Source organism: Heterodontus francisci, unplaced genomic scaffold, assembly GCF_036365525.1.
Source record: "Heterodontus francisci isolate sHetFra1 unplaced genomic scaffold, sHetFra1.hap1 HAP1_SCAFFOLD_158, whole genome shotgun sequence".
NCBI lineage: Eukaryota > Metazoa > Chordata > Chondrichthyes > Heterodontiformes > Heterodontidae > Heterodontus > Heterodontus francisci.
Window position 1 is genome coordinate 4,198,789 of NW_027140332.1, and position 24,288 is coordinate 4,223,076.

A 24,288-nucleotide genomic window follows, 5' to 3' on the forward strand; every position below is an offset into this window, starting at 1 on the left:
AACAGAACCGAACCCGGGACACTGGAGCTGTGAGACTGTGGCAGTAAACAGAACCGAACCCATGTCACTGGAGCTGTGAGACTGTGGCAGTAAACAGAACCGAACCCAGGTCACTGGAGCTGTGAGGCTGTGGCAGTAAACAGAACCGAACCCGGGTCACTGGAGCTGTGAGACTGTGGCAGTAAACAGAACCGAAACCGGGTCACTGGAGCTGTGAGACTGTGGCAGTAAACAGAACTGAACCCGGGTCACTGGAGCTGTGAGACTGTGACAGTAAACAGAACCGAACCCGGGTCACTGGAGCTGTGAGACTGTGGCAGTAAACAGAACTGAACCCGGGTCACTGGAGCTGTGAGACTGTGGCAGTAAACAGAACCGAACCCGGGACACTGGAGCTGTAAGACTGTGGCAGTAAACAGAACCGAACGCAGGTCACTGGAGCTGTGAGACTGTGGCAGTAAACAGAACCGAACCCGGGACACTGGAGCTGTGAGACTGTGGCAGTAAACAGAACCGAACCCGGGACACTGGAGCTGTGAGACTGTGGCAGTAAACAGAACCGAACCCAGGTCACTGGAGCTGTGAGACTGTGGCAGTAAACAGAACCGAACCCAGGTCAGGGGAGCTGTGAGACTGTGGCAGTAAACAGAACCGAACCCAGGTCACTGGAGCTGTGAGACTGTGGCAGTAAACAGAACCGAACCCAGGTCACTGGAGCTGTGAGACTGTGGCAGTAAACAGAACCGAACCCAGGTCACTGGAGCTGTGAGACTGTGGCAGTAAACAGAACCGAACCCGGGACACTGGAGCTGTGAGACTGTGGCAGTAAACTGAACTGAACCCGGGTCACTGGAGCTGTGAGACTGCGGCAGTAAACAGAACCGAACCCAGGTCACTGGAGCTGTGAGACTGTGGCAGTAAACAGAACCGAACCCAGGTCACTGGAGCTGTGAGACTGTGGCAGTAAACAGAACCGAACCCGGGACACTGGAGCTGTGAGACTGTGGCAGGAAACAGAACTGAACTCGGGTCACTGGAGCTGTGAGACTGTGACAGTAAACAGAACCGAACCCAGGTCACTGGAGCTGTGAGACTGTGGCAGTAAACAGAACCGAACCCGGGTCACTGGAGCTGTGAGACTGTGGCAGTAAACAGAACCAAACCTAGGTCACTGGAGCTGTGAGACTGTGGCAGTAAACAGAACCGAACCCAGGTCACTGGAGCTGTGAGACTGTGGCAGTAAACAGAACCGAACCCGGGACACTGGAGCTGTGAGACTGTGACAGTAAACAGAACCGAACCCGGGACACTGGAGCTGTGAGACTGTGGCAGTAAACAGAACCGAACCCGGGTCACTGGAGCTGTGAGACTGTGGCAGTAAACAGAACCGAACCCGGGTCACTGGAGCTGTGAGACTGTGGCAGTAAACAGAACCGAACCCAGGTCACTGGAGCTGTGAGACTGTGGCTGTAAACAGAACCGAACCCGGGACACTGGAGCTGTGAGACTGTGGCAGTAAACAGAACCGAACCCGGGTCACTGGAGCTGTGAGACTGTGGCAGTAAACAGAACCGAACCCGGGACACTGGAGCTGTGAGACTGTGGCAGTAAACAGAACCGAACCCAGGTCACTGGAGCTGTGAGACTGTGGCAGTAAACAGAACCGAACCCGGGACACTGGAGCTGTGAGACTGTGGCAGTAAACAAAACCGAACCCGGGTCACTGGAGCTGTGAGACTGTGGCAGTAAACAGAACCGAACCCGGGATCCTGGAGCTGTGAGACTGTGGCAGTAAACAGAACTGAACCCAGGTCACTGGAGCTGTGAGGCTGTGGCAGTAAACAGAACCGAACCCGGGTCACTGGAGCTGTGAGACTGTGGCAGTAAACAGAACCGAACCCGGGTCACTGGAGCTGTGAGGCTGTGGCAGTAAACAGAACCGAACCCAGGACACTGGAGCTGTGAGACTGTGGCAGTAAACAGAACCGAACCCGGGTCACTGGAGCTGTGAGACTGTGGCAGTAAACAGAACTGAACCCGGGTCACTGGAGCTGTGAGACTGTGGCAGTAAACAGAACCGAATCCGGGACACTGGAGCTGTGAGACTGTGGCAGTAAACAGAACCGAACGCAGGTCACTGGAGCTGTGAGACTGTGGCAGTAAACAGAACCGAACCCGGGACACTGGAGCTGTGAGACTGTGGCAGTAAACAGAACCGAACCCGGGACACTGGAGCTGTGAGACTGTGGCAGTAAACAGAACCGAACCCAGGTCACTGGAGCTGTGAGACTGTGGCAGTAAACAGAACCGAACCCAGGTCACGGGAGCTGTGAGACTGTGGCAGTAAACAGAACCGAACCCAGGTCACTGGAGCTGTGAGACTGTGGCAGTAAACAGAACCGAACCCAGGTCACTGGAGCTGTGAGACTGTGGCAGTAAACAGAACTGAACCCAGGTCACTGGAGCTGTGAGACTGTGGCAGTAAACAGAACCGAACCCGGGACACTGGAGCTGTGAGACTGTGGCAGTAAACAGAACTGAACCCGGGTCACTGGAGCTGTGAGACTGTGGCAGTAAACAGAACCGAACCCAGGTCACTGGAGCTGTGAGACTGTGGCAGTAAACAGAACCGAACCCAGGTCACTGGAGCTGTGAGACTGTGGCAGTAAACAGAACCGAACCCGGGACACTGGAGCTGTGAGACTGTGGCAGTAAACAGAACTGAACTCGGGTCACTGGAGCTGTGAGACTGTGACAGTAAACAGAACCGAACCCAGGTCACTGGAGCTGTGAGGCTGTGGCAGTAAACAGAACCGAACCCGGGTCACTGGAGCTGTGAGACTGTGGCAGTAAACAGAACCGAACCCTGGTCACTGGAGCTGTGAGACTGTGGCACTAAACAGAACCGAACCCGGGACACTGGAGCTGTGAGACTGTGGCAGTAAACAGAACCGAACCCGGGTCACTGGAGCTGTGAGACTGTGGCAGTAAACAGAACCGAACCCAGGTCACTGGAGCTGTGAGACTGTGGCAGTAAACAGAACCGAACCCAGGTCACTGGAGCTGTGAGACTGTGGCAGTAAACAGAACTGAACCCGGGTCACTGGAGCTGTGAGACTGTGGCAGTAAACAGAACCGAACCCAGGTCACTGGAGCTGTGAGACTGTGGCAGTAAAGAGAACCGAACCCAGGTCACTGGAGCTGTGAGACTGTGGCAGTAAACAGAACCGAACCCGGGACACTGGAGCTGTGAGACTGTGGCAGTAAACAGAACTGAACTCGGGTCACTGGAGCTGTGAGACTGTGACAGTAAACAGAACCGAACCCGGGACACTGGAGCTGTGAGACTGTGGCAGTAAACAGAACCGAACCCGGGTCACTGGAGCTGTGAGACTGTGGCAGTAAACAGAACCGAACCCTGGTCACTGGAGCTGTGAGACTGTGGCACTAAACAGAACCGAACCCGGGACACTGGAGCTGTGAGACTGTGGCAGTAAACAGAACCGAACCCGGGTCACTGGAGCTGTGAGACTGTGGCAGTAAACAGAACCGAACCCAGGTCACTGGAGCTGTGAGACTGTGGCAGTAAACAGAACCGAACCCGGGACACTGGAGCTGTGAGACTGTGGCAGTAAACAGAACCGAACCCAGGTCACTGGAGCTGTGAGACTGTGGCAGTAAACAGAACCGAACCCGGGACACTGGAGCTGTGAGACTGTGGCAGTAAACAGAACCGAACCCGGGTCACTGGAGCTGTGAGACTGTGGCAGTAAACAGAACCGAACCCGGGACACTGGAGCTGTGAGACTGTGGCAGTAAACAGAACCGAACCCAGGTCACTGGAGCTGTGAGACTGTGGCAGTAAACAGAACCGAACCCGGGACACTGGAGCTGTGAGACTGTGGCAGTAAACAGAACCGAACCCGGGTCACTGGAGCTGTGAGACTGTGGCAGTAAACAGAACCGAACCCGGGACACTGGAGCTGTGAGACTGTGGCAGTAAACAGAACCGAACCCGGGACACTGGAGCTGTGAGACTGTGGCAGTAAACAAAACCGAACCCGGGTCACTGGAGCTGTGAGACTGTGGCAGTAAACAGAACCGAACCCGGGACACTGGAGCTGTGAGACTGTGGCAGTAAACAGAACCGAACCCGGGTCACTGGAGCTGTGAGACTGTGGCAGTAAACAGAGCCGAACCCGGGTCACTGGAGCTGTGAGGCTGTGGCAGTAAACAGAACCGAACCCAGGACACTGGAGCTGTGAGACTGTGGCAGTAAACAGAACTGAACCCGGGACACTGGAGCTGTGAGACTGTGGCAGTAAACAGAACCGAACCCGGGACACTGGAGCTGTGAGACTGTGACAGTAAACAGAACCGAACCCGGGACACTGGAGCTGTGAGACTGTGGCAGTAAACAGAACTGAACCCGGGTCACTGGAGCTGTGAGACTGTGACAGTAAACAGAACCGAACCCGGGACACTGGAGCTGTGAGACTGTGGCAGTAAACAGAACTGAACCCGGGTCACTGGAGCTGTGAGACTGTGGCAGTAAACAGAACCGAACCCGGGACACTGGAGCTGTGAGACTGTGGCAGTAAACAGAACCGAACCCGGGTCACTGGAGCTGTGAGACTGTGGCAGTAAACAGAACCGAACCCGGGTCACTGGAGCTGTGAGGCTGTGGCAGTAAACAGAACCGAACCCAGGACACTGGAGCTGTGAGACTGTGGCAGTAAACAGAACCGAAACCGGGTCACTGGAGCTGTGAGACTGTGGCAGTAAACAGAACCGAACCCGGGACACTGGAGCTGTGAGACTGTGGCAGTAAACAGAACTGAACCCGGGACACTGGAGCTGTGAGACTGTGGCAGTAAACAGAACCGAACTCGGGTCACTGGAGCTGTGAGAATGTGACAGTAAACAGAACCGAACCCGGGACACTGGAGCTGTGAGACTGTGGCAGTAAACAGAACTGAACCCGGGTCACGGGAGCTGTGAGACTGTGACAGTAAACAGAACCGAACCCGGGACTCTGGAGCTGTGAGACTGTGGCAGTAAACAGAACCGAACCCAGGACACTGGAGCTGTGAGACTGTGGCAGTAAACAGAACTGAACCCGGGTCACTGGAGCTGTGAGACTGTGGCAGTAAACAGAACCGAACCCAGGACACTGGAGCTGTGAGACTGTGGCAGTAAACAGAACCGAACCCGGGACACTGGAGCTGTGAGACTGTGGCAGTAAACAGAACCGAACCCGGGACACTGGAGCTGTGAGACTGTGGCAGTAAACAGAACCGAACCCAGGTCACTGGAGCTGTGAGACTGTGGCAGTAAACAGAACCGAACCCGGGACACTGGAGCTGTGAGACTGTGACAGTAAACAGATCCGAACCCGGGACACTGGAGCTGTGAGACTGTGGCAGTAAACAGAACTGAACCCGGGTCACTGGAGCTGTGAGACTGTGGCAGTAAACAGAACCGAACCCGGGACACTGGAGCTGTGAGACTGTGGCAGTAAACAGAACCGAACCCAGGTCACTGGAGCTGTGAGACTGTGGCAGTAAACAGAACCGAACCCGGGACACTGGAGCTGTGAGACTGTGGCAGTAAACAGAACCGAACCCGGGACACTGGAGCTGTGAGACTGTGGCAGTAAACAGATCCGAACCCAGGTCACTGGAGCTGTGAGACTGTGGCAGTAAACAGAACCGAACCTGGGTCACTGGAGCTGTGAGACTGTGGCAGTAAACAGAACCGAGCCCGGGTCACTGGAGCTGTGAGACTGTGGCAGTAAACAGAACCGAACCCGGGACACTGGAGCTGTGAGGCTGTGGCAGTAAACAGAACCGAACCTAGGTCACTGGAGCTGTGAGACTGTGGCAAACAGAACCGAACCCGGGTCACTGGAGCTGTGAGACTGTGGCAGTAAACAGAACCGAACCCGGGTCACTGGAGCTGTGAGACTGTGGCAGTAAACAGAACCGAACCCAGGTCACTGGAGCTGTGAGACTGTGGCAGTAAACAGAACCGAACCCAGATCACTGGAGCTGTGAGACTGTGGCAGTAAACAGAACCGAACCCGGGACACTGGAGCTGTGAGACTGTGGCAGTAAACAGAACTGAACCCGGGTCACTGGAGCTGTGAGACTGTGACAGTAAACAGAACCGAACCCGGGACACTGGAGCTGTGAGACTGAGGCAGTAAACAGAACCGAACACGGGACACTGGAGCTGTGAGGCTGTGGCAGTAAACAGAACTGAACCCGGGTCACTGGAGCTGTGAGACTGTGACAGTAAACAGAACCGAACCCGGGACACTGGAGCTGTGAGACTGAGGCAGTAAACAGAACCGAACACGGGACACTGGAGCTGTGAGGCTGTGGCAGTAAACAGAACTGAACCCGGGTCACTGGAGCTGTGAGACTGAGGCAGTAAACAGAACCGAACACGGGACACTGGAGCTGTGAGGCTGTGGCAGTAAACAGAACTGAACCCGGGTCACTGGAGCTGTGAGACTGTGGCAGTAAACAGAACCGAACCCGGGACAATGGAGCTGTGAGACTGTGGCAGTAAACAGAACCGAACTCGGGTCACTGGAGCTGTGAGACTGTGACAGTAAACAGAACCGAACCCAGGTCACTGGAGCTGTGAGACTGTGGCAGTAAACAGAACCGAACTCGGGTCACTGGAGCTGTGAGACTGTGACAGTAAACAGAACCGAACCCAGGTCACTGGAGCTGTGAGACTGTGGCAGTAAACAGAACCGAACCCGGGTCACTGGAGCTGTGAGACAGTGGCAGTAAACAGAACCGAACCCAGGTCACTGGAGCTGTGAGACTGTGGCAGTAAACAGAACCGAACCCGGGACACTGGAGCTGTGAGACTGTGGCAGTAAACAGAACCGAACCCGGGTCACTGGAGCTGTGAGACTGTGGCAGTAAACAGAACCGAACCCAGGTCACTGGAGCTGTGAGACTGTGGCAGTAAACAGAACCGAACCCAGGTCACTGGAGCTGTGAGACTGTGGCAGTAAACAGAACCGAACCCGGGACACTGGAGCTGTGAGACTGTGACAGTAAACAGAACCGAACCCGGGACACTGGAGCTGTGAGACTGTGGCAGTAAACAGAACCGAACCCGGGACACTGGAGCTGTGAGACTGTGGCAGTAAACAGAACCGAACCCAGGTCACTGGAGCTGTGAGACTGTGGCAGTAAACAGAACCGAACCAGGGACACTGGAGCTGTGAGACTGTGGCAGTAAACAGAACCGAACCCAGGACACTGGAGCTGTGAGACTGTGGCAGTAAACAGAACCGAACCCGGGACACTGGAGCTGTGAGACTGTGGCAGTAAACAGAACCGAACCCGGGACACTGGAGCTGTGAGACTGTGGCAGTAAACAGAACCGAACCCGGGTCACTGGAGCTGTGAGGCTGTGGCAGTAAACAGAACCGAACCCGGGTCACTGGAGCTGTGAGGCTGTGGCAGTAAACAGAACCGAACCCAGGACACTGGAGCTGTGAGACTGTGGCAGTAAACAGAACCGAAACCGGGTCACTGGAGCTGTGAGACTGTGGCAGTAAACAGAACCGAACCCGGGACACTGGAGCTGTGAGACTGTGGCAGTAAACAGAACTGAACCCGGGACACTGGAGCTGTGAGACTGTGGCAGTAAACAGAACCGAACCCGGGACACTGGAGCTGTGAGACTGTGGCAGTAAACAGAACCGAACCCGGGACACTGGAGCTGTGAGACTGTGGCAGTAAACAGAACCGAACCCGGGTCACTGGAGCTGTGAGACTGTGGCAGTAAACAGAACAGAACCCGGGTCACTGGAGCTGTGAGACTGTGGCAGTAAACAGAACTGAACCCGGGTCACTGGAGCTGTGAGACTGTGGCAGTAAACAGAACACCGAACGCAGGTCACGGGAGCTGTGAGACTGTGGCAGTAAACAGAACCGAACCCAGGTCACTGGAGCTGTGAGACTGTGGCAGTAAACAGAACCGAACCCGGGACACTGGAGCTGTGAGACTCTGACAGTAAACAGAACCGAACCCAGGACACTGGAGCTGTGAGACTGTGGCAGTAAACAGAACCGAACCAGGGACACTGGAGCTGTGAGACTGTGGCAGTAAACAGAACACCGAACGCAGGTCACGGGAGCTGTGAGACTGTGGCAGTAAACAGATCCGAACCCAGGTCACTGGAGCTGTGAGACTGTGGCAGTAAACAGAACCGAACCCGGGACACTGGAGCTGTGAGACTCTGACAGTAAACAGAACCGAACCCGGGACACTGGAGCTGAGAGACTGTGGCAGTAAACAGAACTGAACCCGGGTCACTGGAGCTGTGAGACTGTGGCAGTAAACAGAACCGAACCCGGGACACTGGAGCTGTGAGACTGTGGCAGTAAACAGAACACCGAACGCAGGTCACGGGAGCTGTGAGACTGTGGCAGTAAACAGAACCGAACCCAGGTCACTGGAGCTGTGAGACTGTGGCAGTAAACAGAACCGAACCCAGGTCACTGGAGCTGTGAGACTGTGGCAGTAAACAGAACCGAACCCAGGTCACTGGAGCTGTGAGACTGTGGCAGTAAACAGAACCGAACCCGGGACACTGGAGCTGTGAGACTGTGGCAGTAAACAGAACTGAACCCGGGTCACTGGAGCTGTGAGACTGTGACAGTAAACAGAACCGAACCCAGGTCACTGGAGCTGTGAGACTGTGGCAGTAAACAGAACCGAACCCGGGTCACTGGAGCTGTGAGACTGTGGCAGTAAACAGAACCGAACCCAGGTCACTGGAGCTGTGAGACTGTGGCAGTAAACAGAACCGAACCCGGGACACTGGAGCTGTGAGACTGTGGCAGTAAACAGAACCGAACCCGGGTCACTGGAGCTGTGAGACTGTGGCAGTAAACAGAACCGAACCCAGGTCACTGGAGCTGTGAGACTGTGGCAGTAAACAGAACCGAACCCAGGTCACTGGAGCTGTGAGACTGTGGCAGTAAACAGAACCGAACCCGGGACACTGGAGCTGTGAGAATGTGACAGTAAACAGAACCGAACCCGGGACACTGGAGCTGTGAGACTGTGGCAGTAAACAGGACCGAACCCGGGTCACTGGAGCTGTGAGACTGTGGCAGTAAACAGAACCGAACCCAGGTCACTGGAGCTGTGAGACTGTGGCAGTAAACAGAACCGAACCCGGGACACTGGAGCTGTGAGACTGTGGCAGTAAACAGAACCGAACCCGGGTCACTGGAGCTGTGAGACTGTGGCAGTAAACAGAACCGAACCCGGGACACTGGAGCTGTGAGACTGTGGCAGTAAACAGAACCGAACCCTGGTCACTGGAGCTGTGAGACTGTGGCAGTAAACAGAACCGAACCCAGGTCACTGTAGCTGTGAGACTGTGGCAGTAAACAGAACCGAACCCGGGTCACTGGAGCTGTGAGACTGTGGCAGTAAACAGAACCGAACCCGGGACACTGGAGCTGTGAGACTGTGGCAGTAAACAGAACTGAACCCGGGTCACTGGAGCTGTGAGACTGTGGCAGTAAACAGAACCGAACCCAGGTCACTGGAGCTGTGAGACTGTGGCAGTAAACAGAACCGAACCCGGGTCAATGGAGCTGTGAGGCTGTGGCAGTAAACAGAACCGAACCCGGGAAACTGGAGCTGTGAGACTGTGGCAGTAAACAGAACTGAACCCGGGTCACTGGAGCTGTGAGGCTGTGGCAGTAAACAGAACCAAACCCAGGACACTGGAGCTGTGAGACTGTGGCAGTAAACAGAACCGAAACCGGGTCACTGGAGCTGTGAGACTGTGGCAGTAAACAGAACCGAACCCGGGACACTGGAGCTGTGAGACTGTGGCAGTAAACAGAACCGAACCCAGGACACTGGAGCTGTGAGACTGTGGCAGTAAACAGAACGAACCCAGGTCACTGGAGCTGTGAGACTGTGGCAGTAAACAGAACCGAACCCGGGACACTGGAGCTGTGAGACTGTGGCAGTAAACAGAACCGAACCCGGGTCACTGGAGCTGTGAGACTGTGGCAGTAAACAGAACCGAACCCGGGACACTGGAGCTGTGAGACTGTGACAGTAAACAGAACCGAACCCGGGACACTGGAGCTGTGAGACTGTGGCAGTAAACAGAACTGAACCCGGGTCACTGGAGCTGTGAGACTGTGGCAGTAAACAGAACCGAACCCGGGACACTGGAGCTGTGAGACTGTGGCAGTAAACAGAACTGAACCCGGGTCACTGGAGCTGTGAGACTGTGACAGTAAACAGAACCGAACCCGGGACACTGGAGCTGTGAGACTGTGGCAGTAAACAGAACCGAACCCGGGTCACTGGAGCTGTGAGGCTGTGGCAGTAAACAGAACCGAACCCAGGACACTGGAGCTGTGAGACTGTGGCAGTAAACAGAACCGAAACCGGGTCACTGGAGCTGTGAGACTGTGGCAGTAAACAGAACCGAACCCGGGACACTGGAGCTGTGAGACTGTGACAGTAAACAGAACCGGACCCGGGACACTGGAGCTGTGAGACTGTGGCAGTAAACAGAACTGAACCCGGGTCACTGGAGCTGTGAGACTGTGACAGTAAACAGAACCGAACCCGGGACACTGGAGCTGTGAGACTGTGGCAGTAAACAGAACTGAACCCGGGTCACTGGAGCTGTGAGACTGTGGCAGTAAACAGAACCGAACCCGGGGCACTGGAGCTGTGAGACTGTGGCAGTAAACAGAACCGAACCCAGGTCACTGGAGCTGTGAGACTGTGGCAGTAAACAGAACCGAACCCGGGACACTGGAGCTGTGAGACTGTGACAGTAAACAGAACCGAACCCGGGACACTGGAGCTGTGAGACTGTGGCAGTAAACAGAACTGAACCCGGGTCACTGGAGCTGTGAGACTGTGGCAGTAAACAGAACCGAACCCGGGACACTGGAGCTGTGAGACTGTGGCAGTAAACAGAACCGAACCCAGGTCACTGGAGCTGTGAGACTGTGGCAGTAAACAGAACCGAACCCGGGACACTGGAGCTTTGAGACTGTGGCAGTAAACAGAACCGAACCCGGGACACTGGAGCTGTGAGACTGTGGCAGTAAACAGAACTGAACCCAGGTCACTGGAGCTGTGAGACTGTGGCAGTAAACAGAACCGAACCCAGGTCACTGGAGCTGTGAGACTGTGGCAGTAAACAGAACCGAACCTGGGTCACTGGAGCTGTGAGACTGTGACAGTAAACAGAACCGGACCCGGGACACTGGAGCTGTGAGACTGTGGCAGTAAACAGAACTGAACCCGGGTCACTGGAGCTGTGAGACTGTGACAGTAAACAGAACCGAACCCGGGACACTGGAGCTGTGAGACTGTGGCAGTAAACAGAACTGAACCCGGGTCACTGGAGCTGTGAGACTGTGGCAGTAAACAGAACCGAACCCGGGGCACTGGAGCTGTGAGACTGTGGCAGTAAACAGAACCGAACCCAGGTCACTGGAGCTGTGAGACTGTGGCAGTAAACAGAACCGAACCCGGGACACTGGAGCTGTGAGACTGTGACAGTAAACAGAACCGAACCCGGGACACTGGAGCTGTGAGACTGTGGCAGTAAACAGAACTGAACCCGGGTCACTGGAGCTGTGAGACTGTGGCAGTAAACAGAACCGAACCCGGGACACTGGAGCTGTGAGACTGTGGCAGTAAACAGAACCGAACCCGGGACACTGGAGCTTTGAGACTGTGGCAGTAAACAGAACCGAACCCGGGACACTGGAGCTGTGAGACTGTGGCAGTAAACAGATCCGAACCCAGGTCACTGGAGCTGTGAGACTGTGGCAGTAAACAGAACCGAACCCGGGTCACTGGAGCTGTGAGACTGTGGCAGTAAACAGAACCAAACCCGGGACACTGGAGCTGTGAGACTGTGGCAGTAAACAGAACCGAACCCAGGTCACTGGAGCTGTGAGACTGTGGCAGTAAACAGAACCGAACCCGGGACACTGGAGCTGTGAGACTGTGGCAGTAAACAGAACCGAACACGGGTCACTGGAGCTGTGAGACTGTGGCAGTAAACAGAACCGAACCCGGGACACTGGAGCTGTGAGACTGTGGCAGTAAACAGAACCGAACCCGGGTCACTGGAGCTGTGAGACTGTGGCAGTAAACAGAACTGAACCCGGGTCACTGGAGCTGTGAGACTGTGACAGTAAACAGAACCGAACCCGGGACACTGGAGCTGTGAGACTGTGGCAGTAAACAGAACCGAACCCAGGTCACTGGAGCTGTGAGACTGTGGCAGTAAACAGAACCGAACCCGGGTCACTGGAGCTGTGAGACTGTGGCAGTAAACAGAACCGAACCCAGGTCACTGGAGCTGTGAGACTGTGGCAGTAAACAGAACCGAACCCAGGTCACTGGAGCTGTGAGACTGTGGCAGTAAACAGAACCGAACCCAGGTCACTGGAGCTGTGAGACTGTGGCAGTAAACAGAACCGAACCCAGGTCACTGGAGCTGTGAGACTGTGGCAGTAAACAGAACCGAACCCGGGACACTGGAGCTGTGAGACTGTGGCAGTAAACAGAACCGAACCCGGGTCACTGTAGCTGTGAGACTGTGGCAGTAAACAGAACCGAACCCAGGTCACTGTAGCTGTGAGACTGTGGCAGTAAACAGAACCGAACCCGGGACACTGGAGCTGTGAGACTGTGGCAGTAAACAGAACCGAACCCGGGTCACTGGAGCTGTGAGACTGTGGCAGTAAACAGAACCGAACCCGGGACACTGGAGCTGTGAGACTGTGGCAGTAAACAGAACCGAACCCGGGTCACTGGAGCTGTGAGGCTGTGGCATTAAACAGAACCGAACCCAGGACACTGGAGCTGTGAGACTGTGGCAGTAAACAGCACCGAACCCGGGACACTGGAGCTGTGAGACTGTGGCAGTAAACAGAACCGAACCCGGGACACTGGAGCTGTGAGACTGTGGCAGTAAACAGAACCGAACCCGGGTCACTGGAGCTGTGAGGCTGTGGCATTAAACAGAACCGAACCCAGGACACTGGAGCTGTGAGACTGTGGCAGTAAACAGCACCGAACCCGGGACACTGGAGCTGTGAGACTGTGGCAGTAAACAGAACTGAACCCGGGACACTGGAGCTGTGAGACTGTGGCAGTAAACAGAACCGAACCCGGGTCACTGGAGCTGTGAGACTGTGGCAGTAAACAGAACCGAACCCGGGACACTGGAGCTGTGAGACTGTGACAGTAAACAGAACCGAACCCGGGACACTGGAGCTGTGAGACTGTGGCAGTAAACAGAACTGAACCCGGGTCACTGGAGCTGTGAGACTGTGACAGTAAACAGAACCGAACCCGGGACACTGGAGCTGTGAGACTGTGGCAGTAAACAGAACTGAACCCGGGTCACTGGAGCTGTGAGACTGTGGCAGTAAACAGAACCGAACCCGGGGCACTGGAGCTGTGAGACTGTGGCAGTAAACAGAACCGAACCCAGGTCACTGGAGCTGTGAGACTGTGGCAGTAAACAGAACCGAACCCGGGACACTGGAGCTGTGAGACTGTGACAGTAAACAGAACCGAACCCGGGACACTGGAGCTGTGAGACTGTGGCAGTAAACAGAACTGAACCCGGGTCACTGGAGCTGTGAGACTGTGGCAGTAAACAGAACCGAACCCGGGACACTGGAGCTGTGAGACTGTGGCAGTAAACAGAACCGAACCCGGGACACTGGAGCTTTGAGACTGTGGCAGTAAACAGAACCGAACCCGGGACACTGGAGCTGTGAGACTGTGGCAGTAAACAGATCCGAACCCAGGTCACTGGAGCTGTGAGACTGTGGCAGTAAACAGAACCGAACCCGGGTCACTGGAGCTGTGAGACTGTGGCAGTAAACAGAACCAAACCCGGGACACTGGAGCTGTGAGACTGTGGCAGTAAACAGAACCGAACCCAGGTCACTGGAGCTGTGAGACTGTGGCAGTAAACAGAACCGAACCCGGGACACTGGAGCTGTGAGACTGTGGCAGTAAACAGAACCGAACACGGGTCACTGGAGCTGTGAGACTGTGGCAGTAAACAGAACCGAACCCGGGACACTGGAGCTGTGAGACTGTGGCAGTAAACAGAACCGAACCCGGGTCACTGGAGCTGTGAGACTGTGGCAGTAAACAGAACTGAACCCGGGTCACTGGAGCTGTGAGACTGTGACAGTAAACAGAACCGAACCCGGGACACTGGAGCTGTGAGACTGTGGCAGTAAACAGAACCGAACCCAGGTCACTGGAGCTGTGAGACTGTGGCAGTAAACAGAACCGAACCCGGGTCACTGGAGCTGTGAGACTGTGGCAGTAAACAGAACCGAACCCAGGTCACTGGAGCTGTGAGACTGTGGCAGTAAACAGAACCGAACCCAGGTCACTGGAGCTGTGAGACTGTGGCAGTAAACAGAACCGAACCCAGGTCACTGGAGCTGTGAGACTGTGGCAGTAAACAGAACCGAACCCAGGTCACTGGAGCTGTGAGACTGTGGCAGTAAACAGAACCGAACCCGGGACACTGGAGCTGTGAGACTGTGGCAGTAAACAGAACCGAACCCGGGTCACTGTAGCTGTGAGACTGTGGCAGTAAACAGAACCGAACCCAGGTCACTGTAGCTGTGAGACTGTGGCAGTAAACAGAACCGAACCCGGGACACTGGAGCTGTGAGACTGTGGCAGTAAACAGAACCGAACCCGGGTCACTGGAGCTGTGAGACTGTGGCAGTAAACAGAACCGAACCCGGGACACTGGAGCTGTGAGACTGTGGCAGTAAACAGAACCGAACCCGGGTCACTGGAGCTGTGAGGCTGTGGCATTAAACAGAACCGAACCCAGGACACTGGAGCTGTGAGACTGTGGCAGTAAACAGCACCGAACCCGGGACACTGGAGCTGTGAGACTGTGGCAGTAAACAGAACCGAACCCGGGACACTGGAGCTGTGAGACTGTGGCAGTAAACAGAACCGAACCCGGGTCACTGGAGCTGTGAGGCTGTGGCATTAAACAGAACCGAACCCAGGACACTGGAGCTGTGAGACTGTGGCAGTAAACAGCACCGAACCCGGGACACTGGAGCTGTGAGACTGTGGCAGTAAACAGAACTGAACCCGGGACACTGGAGCTGTGAGACTGTGGCAGTAAACAGAACCGAACCCGGGTCACTGGAGCTGTGAGACTGTGGCAGTAAACAGAACCGAACCCGGGACACTGGAGCTGTGAGACTGTGACAGTAAACAGAACCGAACCCGGGACACTGGAGCTGTGAGACTGTGGCAGTAAACAGAACTGAACCCGGGTGAGTGGAGCTATGAGACTGTGACAGTAAACAGAACCGAACCCGGGACACTGGAGCTGTGAGACTGTGGCAGTAAACAGAACTGAACCCGGGTCACTGGAGCTGTGAGACTGTGGCAGTAAACAGAACCGAACCCGGGACACTGGAGCTGTGAGACTGTGACAGTAAACAGAACCGAACCCGGGACACTGGAGCTGTGAGACTGTGGCAGTAAACAGAACTGAACCCGGGTCACTGGAGCTGTGAGACTGTGACAGTAAACAGAACCGAACCCGGGACACTGGAGCTGTGAGACTGTGGCAGTAAACAGAACTGAACCCGGGTCACTGGAGCTGTGAGACTGTGGCAGTAAACAGAACCGAACCCGGGACACTGGAGCTGTGAGACTGTGGCAGTAAACAGAACCGAACCCGGGTCACTGGAGCTGTGAGGCTGTGGCAGTAAACAGAACCGAACCCAGGACACTGGAGCTGTGAGACTGTGGCAGTAAACAGAACCGAACCCAGGTCACTGGAGCTGTGAGACTGTGGCAGTAAACAGAACCGAAACCGGGTCACTGGAGCTGTGAGACTGTGGCAGTAAACAGAACTGAACCCGGGACACTGGAGCTGTGAGACTGTGGCAGTAAACAGAACTGAACCCGGGACACTGGAGCTGTGAGACTGTGGCAGGAAACAGAACCGAACCCGGGTCACTGGAGCTGTGAGACTGTGACAGTAAACAGAACCGAACCCGGGACACTGGAGCTGTGAGACTGTGGCAGTAAACAGAACTGAACCCGGGTCACTGGAGCTGTGAGACTGTGGCAGTAAACAGAACCGAACCCAGGTCACTTGAGCTGTGAGACTGTGGCAGTAAACAGAACTGAACCCGGGTCACTGGAGCTGTGAGACTGTGGCAGTAAACAGAACCGAACCCGGGACACTGGAGCTGTGAGACTGTGGCAGTAAACAGAACTGAACCCGGGTCACTGGAGCTGTGAGACTGTGGCAGTAAACAGAACCGAACCCGGGACACTGGAGCTGTGAGACTGTGGCAGTAAACAGAACCGAACCCAGGTCACTGGAGCTGTGAGACTGTGGCAGTAAACAGAACCGAACCCGGGACACTGGAGCTGTGAGACTGTGACAGTAAACAGAACCGAACCCGGGACACTGGAGCTCTGAGACTGTGGCAGTAAACAGAACTGAACCCGGGTCACTGGAGCTGTGAGACTGTGGCAGTAAACAGAACCGAACCCGGGACACTGGAGCTGTGAGACTGTGGCAGTAAACAGAACCGAACCTGGGTCACTGGAGCTGTGAGACTGTGGCAGTAAACAGAACCGAACCCGGGTCACTGGAGCTGTGAGACTGTGGCAGTAAACAGAACCGAACCCGGGTCACTGGAGCTGTGAGGCTGTGGCAGTAAACAGAACCGAACCCAGGACACTGGAGCTGTGAGACTGTGGCAGTAAACAGCACTGAACCCGGGACACTGGAGCTGTGAGACTGTGGCAGTAAACAGAACTGAACCCGGGACACTGGAGCTGTGAGACTGTGGCAGTAAACAGAACCGAACCCGGGTCACTGGAGCTGTGAGACTGTGGCAGTAAACAGAACCGAACCCGGGACACTGGAGCTGTGAGACTGTGACAGTAAACAGAACCGAACCCGGGACACTGGAGCTGTGAGACTGTGGCAGTAAACAGAACTGAACCCGGGTGAGTGGAGCTGTGAGACTGTGACAGTAAACAGAACCGAACCCGGGACACTGGAGCTGTGAGACTGTGGCAGTAAACAGAACTGAACCCGGGTCACTGGAGCTGTGAGACTGTGACAGTAAACAGAACCGAACCCTGGACACTGGAGCTGTGAGACTGTGGCAGTAAACAGAACTGAACCCGGGTCACTGGAGCTGTGAGACTGTGACAGTAAACAGAACCGAACCCTGGACACTGGAGCTGTGAGACTGTGGCAGTAAACAGAACTGAACCCGGGTCACTGGAGCTGTGAGACTGTGACAGTAAACAGAACCGAACCCGGGACACTGGAGCTGTGAGACTGTGGCAGTAAACAGAACTGAACCCAGGACACTGGAGCTGTGAGACTGTGGCAGTAAACAGAACCGAACCCTGGTCACTGGAGCTGTGAGACTGTGGCAGTAAACAGAACCGAACCCAGGTCACTGGAGCTGTGAGACTGTGGCAGTAAACAGAACCGAACCCAGGTCACTGGAGCTGTGAGACTGTGGCAGTAAACAGAACCGAACCCGGGACACTGGAGCTGTGAGACTGTGGCAGTAAACAGAACTGAACTCGGGTCACTGGAGCTGTGAGACTGTGGCAGTAAACAGAACCGAACCCAGGTCACTGGAGCTGTGAGACTGTGGCAGTAAACAGAACCGAACCCGGGACACTGGAGCTGTGAGACTGTGGCACTAAACAGAACCGAACCCGGGATACTGGAGCTGTGAGACTGTGGCAGTAAACAGAACCGAACCCGGGTCACTGGAGCTGTGAGACTGTGGCAGTAAACAGAACCGAACCCTGGTCACTGGAGCTGTGAGACTGTGGCACTAAACAGAACCGAACCCGGGATACTGGAGCTGTGAGACTGTGGCAGTAAACAGAACCGAACCCTGGTCACTGGAGCTGTGAGACTGTGGCAGTAAACAGAACCGAACCCGGGTCACTGGAGCTGTGAGACTGTGGCAGTAAACAGAACCGAACCCAGGTCACTGGAGCTGTGAGACTGTGGCAGTAAACAGAACCGAACCCAGGTCACTGGAGCTGTGAGACTGTGGCAGTAAACAGAACTGAACCCGGGTCACTGGAGCTGTGAGACTGTGGCAGTAAACAGAACCGAACCCAGGTCACTGGAGCTGTGAGACTGTGGCAGTAAACAGAACATAACCCAGGTCACTGGAGCTGTGAGACTGTGGCAGTAAACAGAACCGAACCCGGGACACTGGAGCTGTGAGACTGTGGCAGTAAACAGAACTGAACTCGGGTCACTGGAGCTGTGAGACTGTGACAGTAAACAGAACCGAACCCGGGACACTGGAGCTGTGAGACTGTGGCAGTAAACAGAACCGAACCCGGGTCACTGGAGCTGTGAGACTGTGGCAGTAAACAGAACCGAACCCTGGTCACTGGAGCTGTGAGACTGTGGCACTAAACAGAACCGAACCCGGGACACTGGAGCTGTGAGACTGTGGCAGTAAACAGAACCGAACCCGGGTCACTGGAGCTGTGAGACTGTGGCAGTAAACAGAACCGAACCCAGGTCACTGGAGCTGTGAGACTGTGGCAGTAAACAGAACCGAACCCGGGACACTGGAGCTGTGAGACTGTGGCAGTAAACAGAACCGAACCCAGGTCACTGGAGCTGTGAGACTGTGGCAGTAAACAGAACCGAACCCGGGACACTGGAGCTGTGAGACTGTGGCAGTAAACAGAACCGAACCCGGGTCACTGGAGCTGTGAGACTGTGGCAGTAAACAGAACCGAACCCGGGACACTGGAGCTGTGAGACTGTGGCAGTAAACAGAACCGAACCCAGGTCACTGGAGCTGTGAGACTGTGGCAGTAAACAGAACCGAACCCGGGACACTGGAGCTGTGAGACTGTGGCAGTAAACAGAACCGAACCCGGGTCACTGGAGCTGTGAGACTGTGGCAGTAAACAGAACCGAACCCGGGACACTGGAGCTGTGAGACTGTGGCAGTAAACAAATCCGAACCCGGGTCACTGGAGCTGTGAGACTGTGGCAGTAAACAGAACCGAACCCGGGACACTGGAGCTGTGAGACTGTGGCAGTAAACAGAACCGAACCCGGGTCACTGGAGCTGTGAGACTGTGGCAGTAAACAGAGCCGAACCCGGGTCACTGGAGCTGTGAGGCTGTGGCAGTAAACAGAACCGAACCCGGGACACTGGAGCTGTGAGACTGTGGCAGTAAACAAAACCGAACCCGGGTCACTGGAGCTGTGAGACTGTGGCAGTAAACAGAACCGAACCCGGGACACTGGAGCTGTGAGACTGTGGCAGTAAACAGAACCGAACCCGGGTCACTGGAGCTGTGAGACTGTGGCAGTAAACAGAGCCGAACCCGGGTCACTGGAGCTGTGAGGCTGTGGCAGTAATCAGAACCGAACCCAGGACACTGGAGCTGTGAGACTGTGGCAGTAAACAGAACCGAAACCGGGTCACTGGAGCTGTGAGACTGTGGCAGTAAACAGAACTGAACCCGGGACACTGGAGCTGTGAGACTGTGGCAGTAAACAGAACCGAACCCGGGACACTGGAGCTGTGAGACTGTGACAGTAAACAGAACCGAACCCGGGACACTGGAGCTGTGAGACTGTGGCAGTAAACAGAACTGAACCCGGGTCACTGGAGCTGTGAGACTGTGACAGTAAACAGAACCGAACCCGGGACACTGGAGCTGTGAGACTGTGGCAGTAAACAGAACTGAACCCGGGTCACTGGAGCTGTGAGACTGTGGCAGTAAACAGAACCGAACCCGGGACACTGGAGCTGTGAGACTGTGGCAGTAAACAGAACCGAACCCGGGTCACTGGAGCTGTGAGACTGTGGCAGTAAACAGAACCGAACCCGGGTCACTGGAGCTGTGAGGCTGTGGCAGTAAACAGAACCGAACCCAGGACACTGGAGCTGTGAGACTGTGGCAGTAAACAGAACCGAAACCGGGTCACTGGAGCTGTGAGACTGTGGCAGTAAACAGAACCGAACCCGGGACACTGGAGCTGTGAGACTGTGGCAGTAAACAGAACTGAACCCGGGACACTGGAGCTGTGAGACTGTGGCAGTAAACAGAACCGAACTCGGGTCACTGGAGCTGTGAGACTGTGACAGTAAACAGAACCGAACCCGGGACACTGGAGCTGTGAGACTGTGGCAGTAAACAGAACTGAACCCGGGTCACGGGAGCTGTGAGACTGTGACAGTAAACAGAACCGAACCCGGGACACTGGAGCTGTGAGACTGTGGCAGTAAACAGAACCGAACCCAGGACACTGGAGCTGTGAGACTGTGGCAGTAAACAGAACTGAACCCGGGTCACTGGAGCTGTGAGACTGTGGCAGTAAACAGAACCGAACCCAGGTCACTGGAGCTGTGAGACTGTGGCAGTAAACAGAACCGAACCCGGGACACTGGAGCTGTGAGACTGTGGCAGTAAACAGCACCGAACCCGGGACACTGGAGCTGTGAGACTGTGGCAGTAAACAGAACCGAACCCAGGTCACTGGAGCTGTGAGACTGTGGCAGTAAACAGAACTGAACCCGGGTCACTGGAGCTGTGAGACTGTGGCAGTAAACAGAACCGAACCCGGGACACTGGAGCTGTGAGACTGTGGCAGTAAACAGAACCGAACCCAGGTCACTGGAGCTGTGAGACTGTGGCAGTAAACAGAACCGAACCCGGGACACTGGAGCTGTGAGACTGTGGCAGTAAACAGAACCGAACCCGGGACACTGGAGCTGTGAGACTGTGGCAGTAAACAGATCCGAACCCAGGTCACTGGAGCTGTGAGACTGTGGCAGTAAACAGAACCGAACCTGGGTCACTGGAGCTGTGAGACTGTGGCAGTAAACAGAACCGAGCCCGGGTCACTGGAGCTGTGAGACTGTGGCAGTAAACAGAACCGAACCCGGGACACTGGAGCTGTGAGGCTGTGGCAGTAAACAGAACCGAACCTAGGTCACTGGAGCTGTGAGACTGTGGCAGTAAACAGAACCGAACCCGGGACACTGGAGCTGTGAGACTGTGGCAGTAAACAGAACCGAACCCGGGTCACTGGAGCTGTGAGACTGTGGCAGTAAACAGAACCGAACCCGGGACACTGGAGCTGTGAGACTGTGGCAGTAAACAGAACCGAACCCGGGTCACTGGAGCTGTGAGACTGTGGCAGTAAACAGAACTGAACCCGGGTCACTGGAGATGTGAGACTGTGACAGTAAACAGAACCGAACCTAGGTCACTGGAGCTGTGAGACTGTGGCAAACAGAACTGAACCCGGGTCACTGGAGCTGTGAGACTGTGGCAGTAAACAGAACCGAACCCGGGTCACTGGAGCTGTGAGACTGTGGCAGTAAACAGAACAGAACCCAGGTCACTGGAGCTGTGAGACTGTGGCAGTAAACAGAACAGAACCCAGGTCACTGGAGCTGTGAGACTGTGGCAGTAAACAGAACCGAACCCGGGAAACTGGAGCTGTGAGACTGTGGCAGTAAACAGAACCGAACCCGGGAAACTGGAGCTGTGAGACTGTGACAGTAAACAGAACCGAACCCGGGACACTGGAGCTGAGAGACTGTGGCAGTAAACAGAACTGAACCCGGGTCACTGGAGCTGTGAGACTGTGGCAGTAAACAGAACCGAACCAGGGACACTGGAGCTGTGAGACTGTGGCAGTAAACAGAACACCGAACGCAGGTCACGGGAGCTGTGAGACTGTGGCAGTAAACAGAACCGAACCCAGGTCACTGGAGCTGTGAGACTGTGGCAGTAAACAGAACCGAACCCGGGACACTGGAGCTGTGAGACTCTGACAGTAAACAGAACCGAACCCGGGACACTGGAGCTGAGAGACTGTGGCAGTAAACAGAACTGAACCCGGGTCACTGGAGCTGTGAGACTGTGGCAGTAAACAGAACCGAACCCGGGACACTGGAGCTGTGAGACTGTGGCAGTAAACAGAACACCGAACGCAGGTCACGGGAGCTGTGAGACTGTGGCAGTAAACAGAACCGAACCCAGGTCACTGGAGCTGTGAGACTGTGGCAGTAAACAGAACCGAACCCAGGTCACTGGAGCTGTGAGACTGTGGCAGTAAACAGAACCGAACCCGGGACACTGGAGCTGTGAGACTGTGGCAGTAAACAGAACTGAACCCGGGTCACTGGAGCTGTGAGACTGTGACAGTAAACAGAACCGAACCCAGGTCACTGGAGCTGTGAGACTGTGGCAGTAAACAGAACCGAACCCGGGTCACTGGAGCTGTGAGACTGTGGCAGTAAACAGAACCGAACCCAGGTCACTGGAGCTGTGAGACTGTGGCAGTAAACAGAACCGAACCCGGGACACTGGAGCTGTGAGACTGTGGCAGTAAACAGAACCGAACCCGGGTCACTGGAGCTGTGAGACTGTGGCAGTAAACAGAACCGAACCCAGGTCACTGGAGCTGTGAGACTGTGGCAGTAAACAGAACCGAACCCAGGTCACTGGAGCTGTGAGACTGTGGCAGTAAACAGAACCGAACCCAGGTCACTGGAGCTGTGAGACTGTGGCAGTAAACAGAACCGAACCCGGGACACTGGAGCTGTGAGACTGTGGCAGTAAACAGAACACCGAACGCAGGTCACGGGAGCTGTGAGACTGTGGCAGTAAACAGAACCGAACCCAGGTCACTGGAGCTGTGAGACTGTGGCAGTAAACAGAACCGAACCCAGGTCACTGGAGCTGTGAGACTGTGGCAGTAAACAGAACCGAACCCGGGACACTGGAGCTGTGAGACTGTGGCAGTAAACAGAACTGAACCCGGGTCACTGGAGCTGTGAGACTGTGACAGTAAACAGAACCGAACCCAGGTCACTGGAGCTGTGAGACTGTGGCAGTAAACAGAACCGAACCCGGGTCACTGGAGCTGTGAGACTGTGGCAGTAAACAGAACCGAACCCAGGTCACTGGAGCTGTGAGACTGTGGCAGTAAACAGAACCGAACCCGGGTCACTGGAGCTGTGAGACTGTGGCAGTAAACAGAACCGAACCCGGGTCACTGGAGCTGTGAGACTGTGGCAGTAAACAGAACCGAACCCAGGTCACTGGAGCTGTGAGACTGTGGCAGTAAACAGAACCGAACCCAGGTCACTGGAGCTGTGAGACTGTGGCAGTAAACAGAACCGAACCCGGGACACTGGAGCTGTGAGAATGTGACAGTAAACAGAACCGAACCCGGGACACTGGAGCTGTGAGACTGTGGCAGTAAACAGAACCGAACCCGGGTCACTGGAGCTGTGAGACTGTGGCAGTAAACAGAACCGAACCCAGGTCACTGGAGCTGTGAGACTGTGGCAGTAAACAGAACCGAACCCGGGACACTGGAGCTGTGAGACTGTGGCAGTAAACAGAACCGAACCCGGGTCACTGGAGCTGTGAGACTGTGGCAGTAAACAGAACCGAACCCGGGACACTGGAGCTGTGAGACTGTGGCAGTAAACAGAACCGAACCCAGGTCACTGTAGCTGTGAGACTGTGGCAGTAAACAGAACCGAACCCGGGTCACTGGAGCTGTGAGACTGTGGCAGTAAACAGAACCGAACCCGGGACACTGGAGCTGTGAGACTGTGACAGTAAACAGAACCGAACCCGGGACACTGGAGCTGTGAGACTGTGGCAGTAAACAGAACCGAACCCGGGTCACTGGAGCTGTGAGACTGTGGCAGTAAACAGAACCGAACCCGGGTCACTGGAGCTGTGAGACTGTGGCAGTAAACAGAACCGAACCCGGGACACTGGAGCTGTGAGACTGTGGCAGTAAACAGAACCGAACCCAGGTCACTGGAGCTGTGAGACTGTGGCAGTAAACAGAACCGAACCCGGGACACTGGAGCTGTGAGACTGTGGCAGTAAACAGAACCGAACCCAGGACACTGGAGCTGTGAGACTGTGGCAGTAAACAGAACCGAACCCGGGACACTGGAGCTGTGAGACTGTGGCAGTAAACAGAACCGAACCCGGGACACTGGAGCTGTGAGACTGTGGCAGTAAACAGAACCGAACCCGGGTCACTGGAGCTGTGAGGCTGTGGCAGTAAACAGAACCGAACCCGGGTCACTGGAGCTGTGAGGCTGTGGCAGTAAACAGAACCGAACCCAGGACACTGGAGCTGTGAGACTGTGG